The sequence below is a fragment of the Chinchilla lanigera genome, unplaced genomic scaffold, assembly GCF_000276665.1.
Source record: "Chinchilla lanigera isolate Chin_1 unplaced genomic scaffold, ChiLan1.0 scaffold00044, whole genome shotgun sequence".
NCBI classification, from domain to species: Eukaryota; Metazoa; Chordata; class Mammalia; order Rodentia; family Chinchillidae; genus Chinchilla; species Chinchilla lanigera.
In genome coordinates, this window is record NW_004955445.1 from 11,206,889 (window position 1) to 11,215,282 (window position 8,394).

The 8,394-nt window shown below is 42.3% G+C and overlaps 1 long non-coding RNA gene across 1 annotated transcript; it reads left to right on the forward strand.

The window, feature by feature from the left end:
• LOC106149419 lies at positions 1-8,394 on the forward strand. The gene is made up of 4 exons (XR_001235596.1): positions 1-1,817; positions 3,079-3,242; positions 5,513-5,611; positions 8,302-8,394. It is a non-coding gene; the product is annotated as an uncharacterized LOC106149419 (long non-coding RNA).

The following is an 8,394-nucleotide window of genomic DNA, read 5'->3' on the forward strand; positions in this document are numbered from 1 at the left end:
ACAAAAACTTGGGAAACTCATACCAAATGTTATCATTTACTTTAATATTTAACAATTTGATGGGTAAAATAATATTGCTGCTTTAATTCACATGTCCTCATTTATTAATGAAGTTGAACATCTGATCAAATGTTTATCACTTGGATTTCCTCTTCTATGAACTGTTTATATCCTTTGCCCAACTGTCTTTTGAACTGTCCTTTTTCATACTGATTTCATTCAATCATGTATTCACTCAACTAATATTCATTCAACTAATATTCATTGAGCATCTACTATATGTGACATGGTGGGGTTAGAGTATTTAACCAGGCAAATTCCCAACACTAATGAAGAACACTTTTCCTCTGTCATCCATGCTGCAAACCAGCTCAAATGTCTAGTTGTACCTTTAGGCTCTGCTATAGACGTGTTGTGGCAGATGCTAGTCATTATGGTTGTAGCTTTTATGATGTAAAAATACTTAGCAGTAGTACCAGGTGCCTGTACACCACTAATTACTTAGTACAAGTCACCAATTTAGTATTTCAGAAAGACCACGTTGTCCAAGCTTCTGTATAGCACCTTGCTGGCACCCCACCCTCACACCCTCCAAGGTCACTGTTACATTCCCTACTTCAAGTACTTGTGACTTACTGCCCTGAGCCTTTTATGACTACACTTGCATGCTTAGCCCTTGATATGGCCAGAAGTGCCAGAGTTAATGCCCCTGAGAGCAGCCTTCTACCAGTGACAGAGGAGGAGTTGGTGGGAAATCGCCCAGCTTTCTACCCCCGTTTGATGCGATGACTAAGAGGTGTGCACCCTGCCCTGGTTCTCCACGCAGATGAAGTCCCAGTTGCTCACAGTGTGCCAGGTTCACTCATTCACTCTGTCGGGCCCCGCTTGTGCCCCCATCACCAGTGCTTCCTGGGCTTGCCACACAAAGAAATTACTTGCACTTGTCTCTGTTTCTCTCTCTGTTTCTGTTTCGGGAAGGATCGAGCCAAGATACACTGATTTACAAATGAGGAACTAGCAGTAGGAGGCAGTGTAGCGTGGTAGATAGGAGCGTGAACTCTGACATCGGAGACCTGGATCCAAAACGTGGTACGCTACTGACAGTGGACCCCTGAACACATTTTTAACTTGGGGTTTCGCCCCTGTGACAGGGTTTCAAGAGCTCACGTGGTTATTAGGAAGACTGAACTAATTATGTCATTTTCTCATAATGTCTAGTAAAAATGATATTATTAATATTAGAAAAAGTGAGAACTAGACAATACCAGTAGCTCACGTGAGGCTACATGGGCACCTGAGACTCTTACGTCCCTTTTCAGAAGACTCAACTCTCCTGTATCCCCACGGCTAGGGACAAGAATGGATTTTCCTTTTCCTGGGCTTTAACTACTCCTAGGCATGTTGGGAGATTGGGGTGCTTTATCAGTGCTACCTAACAAAACATTCTATATTTGCAACACCCACTGTGGTAGCCACTAGCTACATACATGCCTGGTGAACACTTGGAATGTGCTGGTGCAACCAAGGAAGTAGATTTCTAATTATATTTACTTTTAACAAATGTAAATAGCCATATATCGCTAGTGACTACCGTATTAGGCAGCTCAGAGCTAGAGAAAGGGGGTTGGGCGATGATAGGAAGAATCTTAGTTCTTTCTTTTCCCCTATTTTTCTCTTGCCTCCTGTTTCCTCTCTCAACCAGAGCTATTCATCTCCTCATCACAGCTCTCTGCCTTCTCCTCCTTTGTATGTGCTAAGTTCCCTGGAAGGAAGCAGCAGGGGCTTGACAACCGTTGTATTTTCATACACCCAGCAAGGTAAGACAAGCTCCTTTGTGATCCTTGAGCTGAAAGACAAGACGAATACCTGCTATAAATACAGCTGAATAAGATCTTTTTCCAGATGGCTTCCATTGTTCCCTCTTCCCTTATAGTATTCACACTGAGATAATTCCCAGCTTCTCAGCTCCTCCAGCGTTATAAAACATACCATTACCTCATTTTCATTTCATTAGACTTACAGGTCACAAGACTACTTTGATCCTTACCAAGTTCATCATTAATGGCTTCAAAATAATAGTTCTTTCTGTTTCAGCATGAGCCCAACACAGAACTTCCTACTTGTCAATTCTTTTATCTCCTGCTTCCTACTTTTGACTCTCTAGTCTAGACAATGGGGCTAATGGAGCTTTCCAAATGCTAGTGTGCATTTCACTCCATGGAGACACTCCCCATACAGTTCTGTAACTTCACAGAAAAAGCAATAAAAGTAGTAATTTCTTTCCAAACCATCTAATCCTGATGGATGGCATGGAAAGTTTTGCCGAGTCACACAGATCCTCAACCATCAGCTCTCCCAGGTTACATTTCAGTGGTATCTCTAATTAACTCTGCAGGGCTCAGTAGAACACATGGGCTTTTGAGTCTCACAGGCATGGCCTTAAATCTGATCAAATCGCTTAAGAACAGGGAGAAGGAAATGACCTTATCTATTTGGGCCTCAATGTCCTCATCTGTAGAATGGAGATACAAGGTACTTACCTTGCAGGTACTGAAAAGGACTCAGAGGATTCATACAGAAAGTAGAATATTGGAGTCATTAGGAACAGGCACTACACCACAAGTCTACTGTTCTGTGACCTTGGATAATTTACCTACTCCACTGAACCTCAATTTTCTCATTATAAAATGGGAATAATAACACCTACTGTTTAGGGTTTTAAGAGGATTAGCCAAGGATAGGTATAGATGGATACAGATAAACAGAGACATTGACAGACATACAAGGTGTGATCAAAACATAAAGTAAATATTTAACTTCAAAATTTCTAAAAATTTATTACAACCGGGCATAATCCCCGCACTCAGGAGGCTGAGACAGGAGAATCACTGCAAGTTTGAGGCCAGCGTGGGCTACATAGTGAGATCCTATCTCCAAAAACCAAAAAAAAAAAAAACAAAACGAAAAACAAACAAAAAAAACACCAAACTACTACAGTAAATGATACACTGCCGTTAAATTCCCCTCAAAATACTTCAAAGAAACTTACCCCACCATTCTTGCCACTTTTTGAAACAGGTCTGGATGTCCCCTTTTGTGAGTGTCTTTCTGCACTGTCACAGCTGCAATTCAAAAGGTTCTGCCAAATAAAAGCATTAGGGTGGGTCCTCACCCACCTTATTCACTGCATTCAGCCCGGTGTGACTTCTGGCTCTTCCCCAAAGTCGAAGTGATGATGAAAGGTAAATGTTTCAAACTGATTAATTTTAACATTCATATTTATTGATCACATCTGTGTGTGTGCATGTGTGTGTGTGTGTGTGTGTGTTGTTAATTTTCTTTACAACAGAGTTCTTAAGTGTTTCACATATTGTGGACTGCTTGCTAGCTGTCTGGAGAATTCTATGGATCCTTTCCAGGAAAATACACATGAATGCAAAACATATGATAGAGCCACAAAGAAAACCAATTATACTGAAATACAGTCATCAAAATATTAAGACAAATGTGTGATATAGCACTGTATAAGCTTCTTTACTAATGGATTAAATAAGAGGAAACAGAAGCAAGTCTAAAGCCTCCATAGTCTCAAAGTAATGATGAGTGCAAACAGGAATTCAAGACATCTGCAGCAGGGGCTGGGGATATAGCTCAGTGGCATAAGCGCCTGCCTGGCAAGCGCAAGGTTGTGAGTTTGATCCCCGGTACAGCCAAAAAAAAAAAAAAAGACATCTGCAGCATCTGCACTGTAATATGAAATAGAAATATCTCTGATTTCTATTGGTGGCAATATAGCAGATCCTGATGGTATTACTATCTATATTGCCTTATATGTCTTATCACCTATATTCATAACAAAAAGAAATGCTTAATTTCAGTTAATTAAAATAAGGAAGAGGAGCTGTAATCCCAGCACTGGGGAGGCTGAGGCAGGAGGATCACCATGAATTTGAGGCCAGTCTGGGCTACACAAGCAAGTTCAAAGCCAGCCTGCACTATATAGTGAGACCTGTCTCAAAAAAATAAACAAATAAAACCTAAAATAAGGAAGAGAGTTTTCTCACTTAAGTTCATGAACCTCCCGGTGAAGGGCCCCTATCTTATGTTTACCAAGGAATAATGTAAAACACCTCCTTACATCCCATTACATCGCCTCTGATTAGACCAGTTATTGGAAAAGAAATATACACAATTGTGTGTATGGGTCCAGGAGATGAACAAACTACCGCTGGCTGTACTTACTGAGCGCTTCATGGCAGGCATTATTCTAAGTGTAGTACCTATGCTAACTCATTACTGCTAACAGTTACTATCCTTGTTTCACAGAGGAGGAAACTGAGACACATAGATGTTAGGTAACATGCCCAAGGTCAGTGAGCTGGTGAGAGAGCCAGGATTTGGACCTAGGTGACCGGCAATTAGCTACGAGGCTATATACTGCCTCTCTATTGTGAATGCCAGAATGAGACTGAAATTAAAACCTTCAGGATAAGTAGGTTTTAGATAAGGAGTCAAAGAGAATAGAGTGTGGAGGAAGGAGAGGTAGGCAAGGAACTGGGAAGATACTTTAAGCAGAGGGAATGGGACCTACAAAGGCATGAAGGAGGAAAGAACAAGGTGAATGTAGGGCCTGAAAGAACTGATGGGATTGCAAATCAGAAGCAAGGAGACAGTGACCTAAACTAAAAGTAAGCTGCACAGCAGAGAGGGGGCGGACCTTGTAAGGCCTTGAAAGCAGCTTTATCTTTATCCTGAGGACAATGGGGAAGTGACAATCAGATTTGTTTTTCCAAAAATATCACTCTAACTGTAGAAGGAAAAGAACTGGAGGGAAGAAAATGTGGAAGCAGGAAATCTAGTCTGGGCGCAACTGAAGTGGTCCAAGCTAGAAAGGACAATAGCAAAGTACACAGCAAAGTGGGGAGACTTGGGAAAGATTCGGAGGAAAAGGTCTGGCGCAGTGGAGGTGGGCACGCGGGATGATTCCGCCGTGGCGGATTATACTTCCCAAAGATGGCCACAACGATACCGCTCATCCCCACACATTCTTTTTAGAGTGGGACCTTGACATTTCTTCCATTCATAGACAGGGGTCCGGGTGCTCTTCCCTTGAATCTGGCCAGGCTTCTGTAATTTCCGGGGCTATGTCCTAGGAAGCAATGCAGATCCAATCTGGTCCTTTTAGTTGCTTTCTCAGACTATAGAATCCTGACTCCATGTAAGCAGCACAATGCCCTGAGCTACCATGAAGCCCACACTAGCCTTGCAGGGAGACTCAAACTATGTGACGAAAGATGTCCAGCTGGCCTCCAGCTTCCTCAGCTCCCTACTGGCCCAGAGGCAGTCAATGTCTGATGAACTCCAACCTAATACTGCCCAGACAAGCCCTTCCAGACATCCTGATTTCCAGAAACAGTGGGGGGTGGGGAGTGAGAGAGAAATTGCTTTATGCTGCTAAGCTTTGAATGTGAAACATTCATCCTTCACATCCAGCCTCTACTGACTCTTCCAGTTTCCAGCTGTCACCTTCACAAGGACGATTTAACATTCTCAGTGTGCGTTGTTTATGAAGGGCCCTGAAAGTTGGTGACACACAGCAAATGGCTCCTCGGTATGTTATCTCTACAATTTTAATTACCCAGACCAGTGGTTTGCAAACCTGAGAGGGCTTTTGGAAAAAAATACAGATTCTCAAATTGTACCCTGGACTCACAAAACCAGAATCTTCCAGAAATGGTAAACCACTGACCTGTCTTACTCTCTGACATTATCCTTTACCTTTTTATATGATTATTATATTTATATTCTATTTATATACCCCAACCCACCAAGACAAATTAGAAAATAGATCTTTTGAGAATTTCAAATTTCATTAATCAGACTGACTTGGTCATCTGAGTAGGAGAAACATTTATTAAAAATCATTCTCTTTAAATGTTCTCATAAGTATATTTCACCTGGCTAGAAAGAGAATGACCAAATATGATATTCCATCAATTGTGACAATAATCAAAACAATGTGAATCTCCTGAGACAGAGGTATCTTGGCAACAAGGAGTAGGCTTGAATGTGATCCTCTTGTAGACAAAATACTATATGATAAAGAAGAAATGCAAAATGGTTTGGAGGGGCTATACAGTGTTGAGGTAGCTTAGGGAGAGAGAGGATCTAATTACATCTACCTTGACATCATATGTCAAAATCAATTCTAATTAGAGATTTAATTATTAAAAAGGGAAACTAAGTCATGTTGCAACTAGAAAAGTAAAAACCATATTTATTAAGTTTCTGCAGAGAAGAAAGTACAAAGTAAAAAATATGTCAGAAAGACCATGAGCCTTCTGAAAGGTCTAAGGAAAATCTGTTTTCTTGCATTTTCTAGATTTTTTTGCCAGGGGCAGGGGGCGGTCTTTTTGAGACAAGGTTTCACAGGGCAGGGATATAGCTCAGTGGCATAAGCGCCTTCCTGGCAAATGTAAGGTCCTGAGTTCGATTCCCGATACAAAAAAAAAAAAGAGACAGGGTTTCACTATGCAATTCAGGCTGGCCTCAAACTCCTAACAATCCTCCTGCCTCAGCCTCCTGAGTACTGGGATTACAGGCATGTACCACCACACCTGGCCTGCATTTTCTATGCTTCTAGAACAGTGATGGTGAACCTTTTAGAGCTTTTCAATACCAACATCCTGCTGTGGCATGAATACCCTAGGTTCACCACCACTGTTTTAGAGGCTGCCTGATTTCCTCAGTTTTCATCTTCAAAGCCAATCTCAATCTCTCAATTTCAATGTCTCCCTCACTTCTCCCCTTCCCCTGCTCCTTCTCTCCATCACCCTCTCCCTCTCATTTTCTTGGGCTCCTTTTTTTTTTTTTTTTTTGGTACCAGGAATTGAACTCACGACCTAGTGCTTGCCAGGCAGGCACTGTGCCGCTGGGCTATATCCCAGGCCTCCCTCTTCTTCTCTTTCTCCTTTCCTCTCCTTTTTTCCCCTCCCTCCCTCTCTTGCTCCACCCCTCATTCCTTCCTCTTTCTGCTTCTGATCACACCCTCTTATCTCCCTCTTATCTAGGGATATTTCCATGCAAGATCAATGACATCTGTGAAGTCCTTGTTACCATGTAAGGTGACATGTTCACAAGGTCCAGAGATTAGGACATAGCTGCGCATGGTGGTGCGAGACTGTAATCCCAGCACTCGGGAGGCTGAGGCAGGAGGATCCTTGCAAGTTTGAGACCAGCCTGGGCTACAAAGTGAGCTCAAGGCCAGCCTGAACTGCATAGGGAGACCCTGTCTCAAAAAAAACAAACAAAAAAAAAAGACAGAGATTAGGACATGGACATCTTTCAGGGATCATTATTCTAACCACCACAATTGTACAGAGCTATACTAACATGGGGGGGTGTGGCCAAAGGCTGAGCTCCTAAGCAGGTGACCCTGCCAAAGTGGTCCCTAATTGCTGGGAAGGAATTTAGGGTGGCTATTTAGCAGTTCCCCAAGCCACTCCTTTCAACATACAATGCAGTGTGCCAAGTGACCACAGCACCATTCTTATCCACTCTGTTTACATAGTCTTGCTTCAGGGACCTATTAGTTACTAGGAACTTCATATCATCCCACAAAAGTCCCCTCCATCTGGGGCAGGGGATATAGCTCAGTAGCACAGCACCTGCCTGGAAAGTCCCCTCCATGAGTCCAACATCCTTGTGAGGCCAAGACTGAATGATTAGCTTTCAGTGACATTTATTCCACCTGTAGACGGGAGCCTACAAAGAACTATGGGTTTCTGCTTTTCTGGAATGATATAAAAAATAACCCAAGCAAACCTAGAGGAAGTCACCAACCATGATGTCATTATATGAACCTAGAGAAGATGAGATCTGTAAGTTAATGAACACACATAATGAGCCAGGCGTGATTCTAAGCTATTTCACTTGAAATACATGCTACATTTTACTTACCTGACCTCATACTGAACTTACAAGGTAGGTACTACTCTCACTCCTCTCTTTACGGATAAGGAGTATGAAGTGCAGGGAGGTTAAAGAACAAGCCCAGGTTTGCTCAGCTATGAAGTGGTGGAGCAGAGAGCTAAATTTAAACCATTCCGATTCCCCAGCTGGTTTTCTGATCCATCAAAGCTTCATAAATGGTCAGTTGTTAAACTTGAACCTAGAAATTTGGAGCCATGGAGATTTGTTTGCTTGACTCACTAGGTAAGTTCCTGGGACAGTACAGGCAGGTCCTGGAGCGTTGTGCAGCCAGTAAATTTAAGCTTCGCTTCTTCTGTCCCCATTTTCTAGGCCTCTGTCTTCACCTCTTTTGATGGAGACCACCATGAAGCAGACCTGAGCAAGACTTAAATTAATCAATTGGCTTTTCATGTTCACTTTCAT